The 18,723-nt window shown below is 35.7% G+C and overlaps 1 protein-coding gene across 1 annotated transcript in view; it reads left to right on the top strand.

Annotated features, from left to right (window-relative positions):
- NAALADL2 (N-acetylated alpha-linked acidic dipeptidase like 2) overlaps window positions 1–18,723 on the top strand; it is a 305,207-nt gene that overhangs the window by 186,304 nt on the left and 100,180 nt on the right. The window lies entirely within an intron of this gene.

The raw sequence follows: 18,723 nt of genomic DNA, 5'->3' as shown, positions 1-18,723 counted from the left end.
TAATTGGAACAATGTGCTTATGCTCCACAAAGAATACACTCCGCCTTGGGCTTTAACATGCATATTTTGGTCCTTACTCTGATTTCCTGCAGACTAATGTACATTGAGAGGAATTGTATGAAGACTAGTGCAGCTACACTGATGTAAATTTGGGATAAGATGTGAGAGAGATTTGAGGTTCTTCTTTCTGTACAGAGCTAAAGGATGGATTTTCAGGGGAGTTGGAATTTCCCCCCCAAATACTCTCTGACATAGTCTCATTTTTAAAAGAATTTTTTAATCCACTGGGTACTGTATAGTCTTCTGTGCTTAACCCCTGAAGTTTCAGTCAATTGCATCCCACTGTTACTCAGTGAAATACCTTCCAATGACTAATCTTGTTGAAGGACCACCAAGCAGAATGAGGAAATATTTAAGGAGCCTCTGAATCTCTAGTTTGGTCACACAGCATGAATATAGGTCCCAAGATTCTTCTGGAAATCCTGAAAACCTGCTGTGGTAGAGTAATTCATCATATCCATGTTGTTCTTACAGTGTCCTGGAAGAATTGCACTATCTTGTTGGTTGTGTTCAGCAACCATTAGCCAGTGTCATCTTGCAGCAACTGGGCCATCTGCTCTTACTTTGCAGAAAAGAGCAGTGTTATGCCCCACGCTTTGGAGAGTTCTCTGTGAGRTATCCTGCCCAGGATATTCATCTTAAGTTGAAGAGCCAGCTATATCAACTGTATCAGCATGATGTTTGGTTTGACCCTTAAAAGATTTACCTATATCAACTTCTAACTGTATGAATTCAGATCTGTATGATTTTTCACTAGATACACTTTATCCCTTCAGCCTCTGTTTSCTATGGAGCACAAGTTCAACAAGGATCTCTTGGAATTTGATGAAATCCTCATTGGTGATTCCATCAATATTATCGTTCCAGGTCTGGGACTGTTAATTAGCCAGAGCTCCCTCTGGATGGCTGCTTTTGCATCATGCATTAGCATTTTAAGGCTATCTTGGGTCTCCTCCATCAGAGTATTTAATTTTAAACAAATGAATAGCTTGCATATTTTTATTCCCTGTGATATTATAACAGTTTCAATAGAGCTCTAATTCTGGGTCTAGTACTTCAAATGTGAAGGAGATTTTCAAAAATACAGGTAAAGGTAGGTGTTAAACTCCATTGACATTCAGTTGGAGTTAGTTGCCTGAGTGGCCTTTGTGACTTTGAAAATCATATCCCAAGGGACCAATAGACTAGAGGTAGGGGAAAACAAAAATGATCTCCTTTTTATCAAAGGTAACTGAAAAACAAAAGGATGAACAGGAATTACTCAAGTCACAAAAAAAGTGGTGGTGGGGGGGAGGGGGATTGAATCCAGATCTCCTGACAATTGATTATAGGGATTTGTATTCTCAGTCTCCTTTTCTGAATTTGGGAACTTGAAACATTTGGCAAGAACTCATTAATCCTGACAGTGCTTAAAAAGTAGCTGTGGGAGTTGCATAGTATAAGTGGTTAATACAGGATTCAGGTAAGTTGTTGAAAATGTCGTAAAGTGCTCCATTCAATAAATGACTGATTTATGTTGAATGAAACTTCATAAATATCTTTTTTGTTCAGGTATTATTTGTGACTATCTTATTCTCTCAAGCTCATTTGTTGTTTGAAGTAGTTTGCAAAATCTTTTCTGCATTGGATCTGTTATTTGTAGATGGGCTGAAAGCAGTACACAAGCATCTAATATTCAGGATGTAAGTTGGTTAATTTGGAAGGGAAATTTTTTATTATCTCTGATTAGATAAGTTTTCTAATGCTTTAGTGTTGTTTGCTTCTTTTTTTTTTTTTTTGACTGTTTCCTTTTTTCATCAGGTAGCTTTCTCCAAATATGTTTCAGTACTTGCTGTGGTAACTTACTGATAGGCAGTGTTGTCTGAAAACTCAAATTCAAATTACTCAGTTGTACTTGTTTTAGTAAAATCTGTGAGTTTAGCAAAATTGAAATTTGTTGTTGATAATAGATAATAACCACTTCAATAAGGCTTCACCCTGGTTGTAAGTGAATGTTAAGCTTTCTCTTTAGTAAGTCTGAGAACAGGCTTCAGCCTCTTTCTCTTTTTCAAAAACACTGAAGTTCAAAAAAATTGGTCCAAAGGCTCTCCTAGACTCTACTTGCTTGCATGTTTGTTTTAATCTACAGACTTTCATGGTGTATATGGTCTGTGATCTTGTCTGAAGAACCCTCATTACAGTCTGAAGCTGCCTCCACTGGTTACATAGGAATCAACAGGTGAAGTGTCACCAAAGCATGCTCCTGTTAAAGATGAGGTCCAAAGGAACAGCAGGGCTCAGGACTGGGACRGGGGAGAAGAGGAGGAAATACCAGTGCACAGATTTGGCTAAGAAATGGTGGGGTATTATCACTTTCAGGTTTGCTATGGAGATGAATGAGAGTGGAAACAAGTCAGTTTTTTCGAACTTGTGTTGATATGTACTGTGTGGCAACTAGGTTGAAAATAATTCCTCATATAAAAATTCCTTTAATGCTTTTAGATGGAAATCCTCAGCTCCCTTAATGTAGAATAATACTGTTTATCTCTTCAAATTGAACTCTACATCAGAAGGTTGGGTTTTTTTTCTGTAACTCCTTTTAGTTCAGCGTGATTGCCTCCAATTGTACCTCTTTAGCATTTTGAGAAGTCAGTCAGGCTGCACTCAAATGTGTTAAAATGAAGCCCTTGAAGTGAAATTTATAGCTCTAGGAGATGGACTAAATTTCATCTGCATTCCTGTTTTTGATTGCAGTCTTTAAAAAGCCTTAGAAAGAATATTCTGTGAAAAATAAAGTACTAAAAATTCAAACTAGGTATGTCATCCAGTGCCAGTCAACAAGAAGGCAAATGTTAGTTTAACGGATGATAATTATCAATGTTTGCTTGTTGTGTCAACATGCAGATGTGTAGAGAAACAGAGTATTTGGTTATAATGAGTGTCCTCATGAATGTTCCTTTGCTACTTGTCTTAGTAGCATGAAGGTTAAGAGAAAAATGCAGTTTAAGGAAAGGATATGTGAGTATTTTAAGCATTCTTTTTATTTCCACTGATTTACAGTGCAGTCTTTTTGTGTTCTCCATAAAAACTTGTTATTTTTCTGTTCTTTTAAATAAAGGTTCGTTTTTTGTTCCAGCTTTAGGTCAGTATTGTTTGGRGTTTTTTCTTTTTTCTTTTTTTTCTCTTTTTTTTTGGTCCAGGATTGCAACTCTTCTTARTATACTGCTCATAACAGCATCAAGTCATTCTAATCTGTCTTTTCCTGTGACTTCAAGTATCATATATTTTTAACAGACATCAAATAATCACTATCATATCATATATCCTCCACAGCAAATATCCAGATTTGATCCAACTGTGAAATCTGGGACTTTCAGACTGATTTCATAGGAAAAGCCCTGAGATTCTGGGTTCTGAGCTTGTCTGGTCCTGTGGGTAGAGCACTGTATTGGGAGTCAGTCAAGAGGTTATTTTCAGTTCCCAGCTCTGCTCCTAGCCTCCTTTTTGCTGCTGCAAATTCATTTCACATCTCTGAACATTAGTAAAAGCAGACTGATTCTTGGGGATATGGACACACAGCCTTCTGTAATCAGGGAGAGATGCAGCAACCCAGTGCCTTTGTAAATCAGGTATTTAGTAATATGACTGGGTTTAGGTAGTCAGATTCTAGACATAAATGTCTGGCCAATTTTGGCCTGTATCTCCAATCAAAAGAGTTTGCTTTTTTGATTGTCAAGTATCTTAAGTCAGAGTATTACTAAAATACTTAATTTACTTAGAAACTTAAATATCCACAGAATTGTTTTGGTGGGTATTTTTCAGTAATGGATAAGCCATGGAAAAGCTTGCTGTATTCAGAAGCATTTCAAAATTGGGACAAATTATAAAATTTATTGACTATTCAGTCTGATTTAAGTACAGAATTAGAATAATTTGTTGTTGAAAAGTCATATATATGTTGATCRGTCTTTATATAGTCCTCTGAATGACTGGTGCATAAAATTTGCTTCCACCTGTATGCCCTGTTGTTACAATGCGTATTTTAAGTAGTGGATATATATTACATCCTGAGCTAGTACTTTATGCATCTTTTGAAAACATCTCCACCAGACAGATTGAGCCAGTTACTGTTTACTTGTGTGCGTGAAGTTTAGCCTCACAATATGTTTTTAAATCTATTTTTAAAGAGTCTGTAGATAGAACTTCATTATGAGTTATGTTTTAGTGAACTACGATTGATACCAGATTGACTTGATAAAATAGTTCCTAACTAAATACAATAAYGAAGTGGTTGTTCTTGGCTAGAACTAGGAAATACTCAGTGTAAATTAAAAACTGAYTGTTTTTTTAACTGGACCTCTTCCATAGGCATTTGAGAAGAAAGGGGCCCTAGAAACTCTTGATTTTGTTCAGTGTTAACTGTGGTAAGAATTTTTTGCTTTGGTTTTTGCCTCCTAAAATGACAGTCTTAGATTAACATTATTCTAAAAAAATTCAGTCTCTCTAAAGGACCATCTGAATTTTGAAGTAGTTTTTACTGCATCAGTAGCATTCTCAGATTAACTAATAGGGAATCATAAAAACTAGAGAGGAGAAGACAATACAGGTCATTTTGTTGAACCTCAATCTTCCTATGTGAACACTGCATTTTTAAGTTTGCACAAAGTCTGTGATTTGAATAGCAAATTTTCCATAGTACTTAAGGGTACTAGTTGTTATTTTCTGCTAAAATGTGGTGTCGGTTCAAACTTAGCGGCTTACAGGAGAGTAATTGAAGGACATACTTGCAGTGTAAAGCAAGGACAGAGGGATCGTTTCATGTCCTGAGGAAAAAGGTAACTGTGTTGTCTAAAGCAAAGGCACAGGATGTAACCAGAACATTGTAAAGCAGTCTGAAGTAATACGATAAAACTTCACTTACTTTTATATTTGAAACCAAATAGATAATGTAATGGAATTACAGACATTATTAAACAGCTATGGCATCCTGTGGGGGAACTGAAGAAGAGGACAGATGAAGTTGTTGTTCTCTAGAGTCTCATGATCCTGTAAGCCCATGGAGCCCAAAATACAGGCAATGAACGGTTGGCTGAATGAGCTGTGTGACCCGAAATATGGAAACTGAGGATGTTCCAGAGCTAGAAAAGTGTTAATGCTGCATCAGCATTAAAAAGAAGTGCAAAGACCTTTATAACTGTAGATTGATTAATTTTGGTAATAACCCAAGATAAAATAAAGTGATAATTGATTTGAATGTAATATGAAAGAAGGAAGGCAATTAATGCCTGTCATTTTTTTCACAGAGAACACATCTCTTTTTCATGAAGCTTTTTCATCTTCCAAAGGAATTATATATTTACCCTATAAAGGTAACTGCGCAGACTTTTATGGAGCATTTTTTACAGTACTTTATGGAATGCAGAATAAAAACAGCACTTTAGGATGCTAGTTAATCACATGGATTCCAAATTTACACAAGTTAACTGATAGATCTTCAATAGGTATTGCCTGTTAATGGAGATCATCATTGAATGGGGATTTTTCTACCAGCATTTTTCAGACAGCAGCACTAGATTCAGTACTAATCAGCACCTTCATTACTCATCTGACAGAAAATGACTACTCTTAAAATACATGAATGGTATAGCATAAAGAATAGCATAAGAATCAAAAACTGGAAACTAAAACCGTACAGACTCAAATGTGAACTAAAGTGCACCATTTTAAGACCCCACATTTTTGTAACAGAATTCAACTTTGTTTTCAATCCTTCAGTGCTTGATGTTAAATAGAAATCAGTATATTCCTGTTAATTACTCTACATAGGTTTTGGAAATAACCCACATAACAACAGACTTAATTTTTCAGGGTGCGAAGGGAAACATCAGTATGCGTGATGAACTTTGGGGAACAGTTTGCAATATGTGTTTTGGTGAATATCATCTTTTCAGAGTTACTTGGACCAGATAGATTAGTTTCCTGTGTCTGACTAAAACTACATTTTATCCAAATAGGTGAACTTGTTTTCCCAAGCCTTAATAGTATTTCATAGCTCTTGAAATTGAAGTTAAATAAACTTCTGCTGTTAACCAGAAAGCAAAAGACATTTGGCTGTAGTGGCACTAGTACATTCCTGCTCTAGCATTTTTCTTCTGCTTTACTGCTCCTGAAATAAAAAATAACTTCTGTCTAGCACAGAGGCAATACAGGCAATACTTCCTCRTAGCATACGTAGAGTTGGAAGAATCCAGGCAGGGAAAGTGTAGGAACATTACACCCTGTAAGTGAAGGTTTACAGCGGTCCTTTTGTCCCAAAGTTTTTTGCACTACTACTGTAGAAAATGAAATTGTATAGCATCTTTTGGATCATTTAATTTATCTCCCAGTGGAGCCAGAGAACAGTATTTGTGGTGCCGTCTGCCACACTTGAATAAGTCTGCTTCATGATTATCTGTCTGAAAAATGCAGTTGATACAGACAACTTCACATCCGAAGCGCGAATACTGTTTATTATTCCATTTGCTTAATTCGCATAAAGTCCATGAGAATTTTATATAAAAAATATGATGGTGTCATATTGACTTTTATGTTCTGTGTGGACTAATAGATGTGACTTTACTTTTCAAACACTGAAAAATACTTCTATTTTGTGACTGAGGAGGGGGCAACTTGTTCATGCATAGTTGCTATCAAGAAGTTTAAATGTCAGACCAGAGGTCTTAGGGCAAGGTAAAGCAAGGCCAGCAATAAATTACTTTGGCTTTATTCCAGGGTTGTACCATCAGGCGCGATCTGCAATAATTTAACAATGTGGCAAGAAAGTTCCTCCACAGTATTATATGTGATTTTCTGTGGTCTGTTCCAAAAAGTTTATTACTTCATGTATGTTATAACTGACTTTGCTCAAGTCTTCGATTATAGTAACAAAACAGAGCATGTGAACCAAATGAAAAGCATAAAAGAAGCAGGGATAGGCACATGGATTTTGATTACCATCAATCAACATTAGTATTTTGTTGTCTCCGAGGCTGTGCTAATTTGCAGTGGTAGARCATCATGCAAAAAATGTCACTGAAATGACCAAAGTTGTTTTGGGACTTGGGAGGGAATGTCAGAACTTTTTACTCATCCTTCTATGTGGAGTATGTCCCAGAGTGAACTGTGGCTAGTCGGATGTTATGCTTTTGAGAATAATACCTTCTGCTGTTTCAAACAACATCCAAAATTTAATTGCTTGTAATAGAGAGGTTTTTGAGTCCAGTAAAGAGAGCACAACACTGTGGTGCTGTTTTCGCTAAATGTTTGAGAATCTATGTGGAGAGATAATGCACTGTAAATTCCTAAATAAAGGAAAAAGCATACATTGTACGAGTGAAAAACAAAAAAAAACAAAAGAATTGAGACTTTTTTATTGTGTGGTAAGAGTAGATTATTCTTTACTAATGGTTGCCTTTTCATTATTTTGTTTTGGAGAAAAAGTCTAAAGGTTTATATGAAGTACATAATTTACTTAGTAATATTATGGAACGGTATCATTGGTACTGTATTGATGCTAAATTGAGCTAACTAATACGCTGTGGATTTTTTTTWAAAAAATACGTATTTCCTTAAATTTGAAGTATGAACCAGTAGCACGGTGAGCATASAAGACTGGATTTGTAGCGTTCATTGTTCCTGGTGATACCCTTCAAATTACGTTGTGTGCGTAAGTGATACAATTCTAGATCGCAGCACAGTGAACCAGTCCACTGCAGGGATGGAAGGGGAACAGACTGAGTTTGCCTGGGGATCCGATATTTTGGAATTTCCGGGTCAGCTTTATGATACAGCTCAGCAGGATGTCTTTGGTGCACTTATTTGCRCTACACCTGGCGAGTGTTCTTCTGGGGAGATCCAACAGACTTCTCTAGTAGAAATATTATAAACCAGTCTAGTTCAGAGAGAAGAAGAGTAACATATGGATGCTGATAGTTTGAGGGAAGATAACTAGAGTGATTATAGACAACTGTAGTGTTGGCGGGTGGATGGGGAAGAGAGACTATAATCCCACTGGCGTGAATTATTTAAAAATACCCATTTGACAGATGTTAAATTGAGCACTATTAAGTCCAGGAAAGTACTACTATTAAACATTTTATGTAATCAAAAAACAGTTTGAGTGCATCCTTTAATTATAAATACAAACATGCCCTACTGAAAACTATTTTGGATTAAAAAGTAGATTGAAAAATATAAGCTATGAAGGGAAAAAACAACCCMCTATGTGTTCAGTGTATTCAGAGCTGGGGTGGAGGTGGTTTTCCTCTCTTACAATGAATTTCTTGCTGGGTGTTTGTCATAATGCACTGTGATCATAAGCTGTTTTCTGAGTTTTATCATAAATAGAAGTAGAATATTAAACATTTAAGCTGAGCCAGTCGCCATGGAGAATAAGTCATTAAAGTTACTTTACCTTAGGTGCTGGAGAGCTTGGTTTTTATCTGTGTTGAAAGCAAAATGTGGGAGAGAGTTTAATGCAGTACGTGGTGGATTTTCTGGTTGATGCGTCCAGGAGTCTGGAGTAAAATGATACTTTGGAGAAACRCAGCTAACAGCTATTTTCTGTAATTTCTTAATTACTTTTGTTAAACCTTGTAATTCTCTATATTTTTTAGGTACTGAGATGTTCAGAACTGCTGATGGCATTCTAAGTGCAGTCATGCCACTTATATAATTTATGCTATGTAATTTTAAATCTAAATATTTTATTGCACTGAAATTCTCTTATCAAATGGGAGCATACTGCTTGATTTTTGCCTCCCTTGTAAAAGCCATGAAAATTCCCAGCAGTTTGTTCTAGGAGTTAGCAGCAAGTACACCTGAGTTAGGGTGGCATGTGACTTCAATTTAGATATAAGAAACATAAATGTAATTCAGTATCATGTAAAAAGCATCAGGATTCAGAGAGAGACTCAGTAGAAACAGATGAAGAAAAAGTCCAGTAAAGAAAATTAAAGGTACACTATATAATTTTTTTGTTTTTATTACAAATTTTAATTTTTTACTTTTTTATTACAAATATTACTTTTGTTTTTATTACAAATTTGAGGTAAGCTTTGCATCTCAAATGTGGTTCAATTCTATGTGGTTCCATAATTATAAAGACCTTGTGCTGGTGGTTGATTTTTTTCTTAAAATAAGACAATGTTTTAAAACAAGCAAACGCTCCTTAAAAGAAAGCCCTGAACAAGCAATGCAGGATCATGCTTGTCTGGTGTTTCATGACTGTAAATTAAATAAAAATAATACTAATTTGTAAAGTAGTACACCAAACATACATCTTTCACCTGCATTATTTTATAAACACTGATATAGTTTCCCAATTTTGTTAGGAAATCACCATTAAAAGACCAAAATTGCTTGAAAATTTTTTGAAATGTAAAACTGGAGTTTTATGTAGTAGCACTTCATGCTGCCTAGTTAAGCTTAATGTTCCTTGGTTCAATGGAAATCCGATAAAAGTATCAGAACTAGGTCTTGATTAATCTCAGTTTGATCTGACCTTTTCTGAGCATTGCAGTTTTCGCAGTTTTCAATTTACTTTGCCCCCTGTGTGTGAAAAAGGTCTTTTCCTTGATGTGGGGTACCTGTATACATTTTCAAAGAACGATTCTTTCAAAGCGGTGCAGTTACCTGAGTGGCAGTTAATGCTTGTGAAAATATAATACTCTTCCCACACAGGCTAAAAAAAGAGTTCTCTTGGAATTTCAAGATGCAGTGCTTTCGCATAAGAAAATACAGAGTATGCTGGGGGATTTCGAATGGGCTAATGGAAATCCCCAGCAGCTGTAGTGATCTGTTTGAGAATCGCCAAAAATCTCATTTGTGATGGGTGTCAGAAGAATTGAAGATGGTGCCAAATTCCATAGAGATATTCCCTGTCCCTGATGTCCTTAAATGGATATTAGTTGTTCTCGTAGGAATCCTTATTCCCTGGTGACAGATGTGCCATTCAATAAAATGTATGTACGCGTGTGTGCATGCACACATGGGTGTAAAATGGGCAAATGTCTCATTTTACTGTGAAAATACCAAAGAATCAAATCTAGGGAATTTTCTGAGAATTAAATGCATCTTTTGTGTGACTGATTTTGTAGCACTAGAGAACAGTTTCACTAGGAGTCTTCATGTTGCCCTTAAAAGTAAATTAATAGTATTCAGATTTTAGAATATTTGTAATGATGCATGTTTAAATTAAAATATTCATGAACTGGCATTAGACAATTCTGGAGATGCTAAGGAGCCAAYATTTTATTCCCTTTTTTATTAAACTTTTTATTCTAAACATAAACTTAATTAAAAGCAGCAGTCTTTAATCACTCTACCACAGAAAATTGGTTTGTGTGGTTTTAATCATATTTATCTTACTCTGAACACTTAAGCTCTAGGTCTAAAAAGTGATTTTTTTTCAGTGTCTGTACTTTGTTATGTGATTGACTGAAGTGTGCTAACAAGTAGAATAAGTATTATCAGGTGAAGCTGTCTGGTTGTAGCTGAGTATCTTGTACAGCATCAGCAAATCAAAGCTGATTGCGAAACTGGATTTTAAATGCTTTCTGAACTCTGCAGTCACTTCCAAAATAGATATAAAAGGCATGCACAAGCATAGAACTGACTGCTTTTTAAACTATTGTTCTCTAAGGTAGATCATTATATTTTGCCCACCCCTTTTAAAAATATTTTTATTATGGCTCTAAAGTGGAGGTGATCATACAAGTCCGTTGTGTAAATAGGCAAATACATCACAGTAGTGGTGTGTAACATTTAGGCTATTTAAACCACAACTATTCTCTGCATATAGTATATTAGTTATCATTGGCACGCTAGGATTTTCTTTTCTTTTTCTCTGATGCAGAGAAAGAATGAGCAGGTATAATTTGGAATGATGCTTTTGTACATACTTGAAACATGACAGTTTGACAAGGCTCAGAATTGGGAAATGCTGTGCATTTAATTTCTGTTTGGTTGTTTTGCTCTGTGATGTTGGRCGAGACTGAAATACAGGGTACATCGCTTGCTGTTAGTGGTATGAAAAGTACTTTGAGGTCTGTAGAGGAAAGTGCTGTATGAAGTCCCTCTAATAATTTTATAAACAGCTGATTTGCATTAACAGTAATGGTCCTAATACATGATCAATCAGCAAAAGCAGCAAAGCAGGAAGTTTAAAGCCAAAGCAGATTATCAGATGAGAGAAAACAGAGGAGTGTGTCTTCAAAGGAAATAGAGCTCCTAGGAACTCCATGCTTTTTTCAATAGGTTTTGGTAGTCAGGGTAAGCAAACAACTAGTAATATTTTTCCTCAGACCCTCCTCCTCTAATGATTTGTTTGTCAGAGTGTAGCAGGTTTTTACGGATGAGGGATGTATACTTGTTTTGCTGTGCAGCTTCTCTGCCCTTTCCTGCCTGTTGATGATGTTCACACATAACACATTTGGAGCAACTCAGATACTCCTTTAGCGTTGTGACACGAGAATCCCTTTTCTTTTTCCCCATGGGCTTTCTCCTGCACATACACATACATATAGAAATCCTCAGTGAGTCCCATAATACCTGTTTGGTAAGAATTGTGCCATGCTGGACTAGGACTCAGAACTGGATCCCGTATTTTGCCTTCCCGCACAGAATGCACTTCACATGAAATGAGCACTACAAGAATCATTTGGTTCCCATTTTGATTTCTGGACCCTGTTTCTTTCTGAAATTAACTGTGAACGGGACAATTAAAACCATTGTTTTCAAGTAGATATTTAGAGAGGGGCAGGAGGTTCCCCTTCTAATAAATATACATCTATAGGTTTTCATACTAATTCAGTTTTGAGAAGTACATCTGGGAGATACGGGACCACTTCTGTTGTCTAATCTAGTCTGCCTGGGGCCTTTTACTGCATTTTTCCACAGTCTGTGGTTGATTTAATAATAGATTCTGCAACTCTTTGTTCAGATAATTTCACTTCGTCTGGATGGTCTTATGCTTCTGCTTCTCAAATCTGTTGGTCTTGCACCAGTTGTTAACACAGATGGTTATTCAGTTCAAGAAATAGAGCTTAATTATTCATAAAGAAAAAGCTTCCCTGCTGTAGTTCTGAAGCTGGTATGAGTGATAATTTATAATGATAATAGGTCGTTCTTTATTTGTCCTGTTGAAAACTACTTAGACATGTTAATCAATCTTCAAAAGCAACTGAGGTTTTGAATCTTCAGCTGGAGCCACTTTAAAGAAGGATGGTGACCTGAACTTAATGACTTAAGGGTAGGTGTCTCCAGGTAGAAGTTCAACTGTAGAAGAGCCCAACAAATTATTGGTTTTTTAATAAAATATTTTTTTCCTTAAACATCTTAATATTGCAGCATAAGGCACTTATGAATTCTTAGCTTTGATAGACCATCAGTGGTAGAATAAAGTCTGCAGTAAAGTACTACTTGGTTATACTTTAGATATTTGGGGTTCATTTTAGAACGTTAGTATAAATTAACTGTATTTTATGGTCTATATAGTACTCTTCATTTTCTCAGATTTGTAATATGAGTCTATAACACGATGTTGAAAAACAAAATCATCTCCAGAGAAATAAGATTACTCGATTATGAGTAGCATGTGTGTCCTTGCACTGACATGAGTCACTCCTTGATTTCTGTCAAACCGTGTAGCTAACTTTCCTTCCAGTCTAAATGGAGGGGTTGATTGACACAGTGGAGACCAGCCTGAGCAACAATCCATAGTGTAAATAGTGCTATTATGTGTATTTTACTTCAAGACTAACCAGCTGAAGAGGTGCAGTTTGCCTGCTCTACAGGAGGAGGAACAAGTTTTAAATAGTTGATGCTAAATACTCTTAGAGAAAGCTTACAAACTTAATTTTCGAATATTTATTTCATTGAAGGGTCTTCAGTGAGACCAGTCAGTAGACTCAGAATCGCCACAAACAAAACAGTGACTAATTATGTAACGGTGTTTAACATGCTGCTTTGCACCTTGATGTTTTTATACAATATCACAATGTTTACAGCTTGCTAGTTTAAAGATACATAAACATATGTCCCCAAGTTAAATCAAAGGGTCATTGCTATTTGCTGCAAAAATGTTATGTAAGTGCCTCTCTCTTCTTTGCTCTGCGTTAGACATGAGAGTGCATAAAGGGCTGACTGGACCTGCCTGGAAATTTTCAATCCAATCTGTGTAAATAAAGTATCTCCATTCACTTGCGTAACTGAAGAAGTTTAATCCTGTTTGAGATGTGGCATCCTGCATTCCTGCAGAAGCCTGTGTGAATGCCCCAGGACTTTTCAAGTGGCACTGGATACCTGTGTTTAGGCAACTGAATTAGCCTGAAGTGTTTCACTGTCTAGTTACTGCCATCCAGTCTCCTGTCCTTCCCATAGCTGCCATCATTCCACATGCTAAGAGCATCTCATTTTTCCTCTTATTCCAGGGAATGCTTCCTGCATTTCTTTTCTTATACTGTAAAAAAAAAAAAAAAAAAAAAAGAAAGAAAGGTTGGAGGAAGAAACTTCCTTTGCAGATCCTTTAACTTACCTTCTTGGCACATCCCGCTTTTCTGGAATCTTTCAGTTTCCCTTGTCCATTGTTTTTGTTTAATCTTCAAATCCCTTTTACATTTTATGGTTCTCCCACTTTTTGCAATGAACAAGAAGACTCTCCACCCCCACCCCCTCCCATCACCACCTCCTTCACACACACAAATCACAGCAGCTCTTACTTGCTTTGATTTATTGTTTGTGGAGTATATGGCATGCTGTATGATGGGGCTGTTATTCCAAACTTTCTTGCATTGATCAAGTTAATACCTTGCCTTAGTTTAGCAACATTTCATTGAAGGGAAAGTTTTATTAATTGTAGGACATTATTATTCCTTATCTTAATATAGTCCATTAATTTTGGGAAACATTTCATTTTTTAATGAATGCAAAACATCCAGCATGAACTTTACAGTCATTGGAAAATGCTTGAAGAATGCTGACATTTTAGAGTCTGCTTAATGATGAAAATGAATTGGAAAAGGACAATATTTTTCACGTGAAAATATTTCCCATATTAGTGTAGTGTTCAGTATTTATTGTTGAACTATACATACAGTGTTAATCATCATCAGGCATTCATATGTGTCAGGACAGTGGAAGTTGAACAGGCAGTTAAACTCTTCAAATACTAGGAGTATTGATTTGAACATTGCTGTCATAAAAATAGAAATATTTTACCATGAAGGATGGTGATCTAAAACACAAAAACCCACACATATGTTATTGTGTTCTTAATCTAAGATTTAAACATTTCATATGTAAAATTTCATTCATAAAAATTATTTCATTGATGTTATACTGAGGGAAAGAAAGTAAAAAAAAAAAATTATTTATGAATAGTTAAAATGGGGTGTAGTAGAGTATTTTTTGATGGACCGTGCTGGCTAACAGGCAGACCTGGATTTCTAAGAAAGGAATGTGGCTTTTCTATTCTGTTCCTGGTGTGTTAACAGAAATGGGAGTTGGTATATATTCAAAAATAATTGAGTCTGTCATCATTTTCTCTTAGAAACAGTACAAAAAGAGGAACAGTATCAAAATACTCTGTTAATTAGCTGCATCTCTGCAGTAGAAGAAATAACACTTCCATTTCTTCTCATAGTTAGCCTGTATGGAAGCTCATTAACTTTTGGAGCTCTGTAACCTTGGTAGTTTATTGTAAAACTAATTTGCTTAGTAGGGTGAGAATAATGATCCAGCTTTTTATGTTCTTGACACTAAGCCAACAAATTTCAGGGTATAGGTGAGGTGGCAGTAATGGAAAATACCATAGAACTTGATCTCTGCAGGTAAAGCAGTTGACTTGTCACATATTAGATTGAAAGTTTCAAACGTTCTTCACTGTGTGAAATGTTATTCACTGTGTGAAACCTTGTTTTCCCTTTCTACTTTGCAGTGACATTTTGTTTCTTCTCAAACATGTGAATCACATTATTGCTTCTCAAGTGTATAAGCAATCTCCCTGAGTTTCTATTTGCTGTCCCAGAGACAGAGTCCAGGTTAAGATCTACTCTAGAAGCTATTGAAGTAAATGGAAACTTTCCTTTTAGCTGCTGTATGTCTTTGTGCTATATCTGAGTTTTATCTGAAATTAAATACTGCCAAGATATATGTGATGTTATAATTAAAATGTCTGAAAACATCAGACTTGATAGCTGTGAAAAAAGGAATGAATAATGTCTTATTTCTGTTTGAGACAATATCCTCTGTGTGACATGTTGGTCGTATTAACATGGTTAATCTGAAATTGAACAGACATCTGTACAAGATTTAAAAAAAAAAATACAACACTGATACCTGATGTGGGATAAAATRTCCAGAATCTTGGAAAAAAAATATTCCTTCAGAGTGTACCATTTCAGAAATTGTTTGCACAATATAACAAATGTGCGTGTATCATAAAATCTAGCAATACTATGAAAATCAGGAACCTGAATAGCAAAAACTGAAAGAATGATTTGTAAAGTAACTTGAATGCATTAGCAAATTAATGAATGATGAAAATATGACCTTACCTTCCTGCAGTATATCATAAATGATTGGGGACGCGGGGGGGAGGATCCAGTGAAGGCAAAGCTCGTATTTGTAAGTACCAGACAAATATTTACCTAATGTAAATGTAATGTCTTGTGTAAATATGGTAAAATCTGAAAGGAGAACAAACTTTCCAACCTGTATGTTATAAAACTAAGCCTGCTGGCAACCTAATGTAGATCTTCTAGTTTTCAAGAGGTATTAAGGATTTAATAGGTTCTGCTGCAGAATTCCCAGAAGTAAAAACAAGAGCGGAGAAAATAATTTTATATTAGCATATAGGTAATATGTCTGCCCCTCTTTCTTTAGAAAGAGATATAGTAGTTCATGCCTCCATCTGAATTAGGTGTCAGGAGTCTAAACAGGGTCTACAGCCCCTTTCTTTGGATTTTTCATCAACTGCTGAAAACCCTTGTATCATCTTCAGTCTCGAATTCCAGATATAAATTCCAGATATAAATGTCCACTCTGTCCTTCAGTCGGCAGCTTACAGTATACCTTATCTGAAAGTCCCATAACAATTTCTAGATATAAATAAATAGAAAACGATAAGTTCTATGAAGAATTCTTAAATGAAAGGTTAATGTTTACATAATGGATTGAGAAGTATAAAGATTTAGATATTAAAAAAAAAGTTACATTCATTTCTCTGCTCAATTTTTTACCTCTGGGAGGTATCTATTATGCTTATGTGGTTTCTTACCATGTTGCCAGGTATCACTTCTACTGATGAAATCTAAAAAAATGAATTCTGAATAGCTGCACTAGGAAGTTACATAAATTCTTAACCTGAGCAGATGCACTTTACTCAGTAGTGTTAGCCTGAAGAGCTTTGCTGCCGTCGTGTTTAATGAGAGCAGGGATCAGGTCTTCTAGAAAGAAGGGACTCTTCCATTTAGTATGTAGCTTACTTTTGGATCATTGTGTCTTGTCTGCTCTGTTTGTCTTTGATATTGAATTGTGTTACAAGAAAGTCATTGGTCATTTAACTTTGTGATTTCCTTTGGTAGGTAATTCTGGGTTTTGTGTGTTTCAGAGATTTCCTATTGAACCTAAAAGGTGTTTCACATCATTAAGTGTACTTTTAAATGTTAAAGGAAGAACAGACTACTCATCGTTATTTATGTAACTTAGCCAGATGTGTCAGCTAGTGTAAGGTAGTTAGGATACAGTCTGATCTACGTCGTAGTATAGTGCCAACACTTTCCAACACTTAGACCTCCTAACATTCCTGAAAGGAGCAACCATTAAAGTATGAGTCCTCTGTACCTGCCTGTGTGTAAAATTATAGGCGTGTTTTATGGGTGGATGTGTCCTGTAAAGTGTTTCTGACTTGGAAAGATTGTAGAAGGTAAGCTGTGGTTATTTAAAAATACCCACTGGAATGAGTATATACTTTGGGCTTTTGCTGTTTCTGTTGCAGCTTCAATTTTTCAAATAYGAAGTTACTGACTTTAATGAGACTGTGTGATAGAGTAACTGTTCTGTCTCAGGGAGCCCACAGAGTGAGGACATTGAAAGGGACAATGAAACACAGACTACTTTGTACTGCAGTTTGTGGCCAAGAAACCCAGCTATTTGAAAAGCAGAGCTTGCTTTATCTTTTTTTGGTCAATCACAAGAGCGCTGAACACACTGATCCACAGACCACCTGTCCCGGTACATACAGTACAGGATCTGGCTGACACCATAACAGTAGTGGGTGGGTGGATTTGCATGTCTTTGGACAGCYATACTGAGATGTTGTTACCTGCCTTCACAGTGTGTTTGAAAACTTCCTTCTGAAGGCTGTGAAGGGGAAGCTGAGTGAAGCACAAGAGCAAAAGTTGTAATTAAAGGGATGACAGCAAGTTAAAAATCTTTTAAAAAAAAATCCAAGAAAAATTAAATCTAAAAAAACCTTAAAAAATCAAGTTAAAAAAAACTTCTGTCTGAAATGTTTTGACAATTGTGACTTAAAAGTGACATCTAATATTGCTGCTGCCATAATCTGGCATACAAAGCCAGGATTTTGACTGCTGTAAATCATGTTGTTCCATTGATATTTTTAGAGGGCATATAATTCACAGAGAGGTAGACTATGCGTACAGAAGGGATATTTTGTTTCTTCTTTGACTATGAAGGTCAGGTTTTTTGGGTGGATTTTCACACAACTRTGCCTTGTATGAGTGTAAGAATGGTGGGAAGAGAAACATTTAATAAAAAAGGAGAGTAGCGTTATAGCCATCTTTCAAAAATACTCATAAAATGGAAGCTATTTCTGGAAGTTTTTTAAAATAGTTTAGGGTGAGAATCTGGGCCCTTACTCATACTGGATAGTATCTAATTGCATGCTTCATAGCACTGAAGTGAAACTGTGAAGTAATAATTATGCTAATTTATATATGGAAAAATACCAAGATTTGGCTCTTTGTATCTCTTTAAACGTTTTCATACAAAACCCAGGAACTTTAATACGTAAAATCTGGTGTATATTAGTATTAGAGGAGGACAAATCTCAAACTATTCTTGTAGTAAGCTGGTGATTTAGTAGGTGGGTCTGAGGAAGTCGTGTTATACTATATAAGCTGCCAGCCTAATGTAAATAATCTCTAGTACTTTAACCTTTTTAAGAGTCTTCAAAAGAAACCTAAGTCTTCTATAATAAGTGTGGAAAGCTTTTGTGCCTGCTGTTTAAGTGTTTAATATCCTGATGTATTTGAAAGCTGCATTATTATGTGGCACTCATACCTAGTCTTGGGGTTATTTTCCARTTTTCATCTTAACATTTATTGCGGTTGCTTTGCTAAGATTTCAGCATTAAATACTTCTGTGAGAGAAATGTAAACATGTCACTGGGTAGAATTGTTTTAAGCAATTACCCAGAAAATGTGTATTTATGTATTTTCAGTCTTTTCATTCCATTTTTCTCTTAACCCCTAGTCTGCAATTGCAGCAAGTTTTTTAAATTGCCAGCTTTTCATGGAATGTGATATTTTGTATATGATGATCTGATTCAACTTTTTCCTATTGGAGAGCATGCTATTAACTGAGTAAAGGATCGATTCCTTTGTAGACATTAAAGATCTCATA

This window comes from Apteryx rowi, unplaced genomic scaffold (genome assembly GCF_003343035.1).
Source record: "Apteryx rowi isolate R43461 unplaced genomic scaffold, aptRow1 scaffold_10, whole genome shotgun sequence".
NCBI classification, from domain to species: Eukaryota; Metazoa; Chordata; class Aves; order Apterygiformes; family Apterygidae; genus Apteryx; species Apteryx rowi.
Note: the sequence above shows the minus strand (reverse complement) of the source record. Positions and strands in the feature narration are given on the sequence as shown.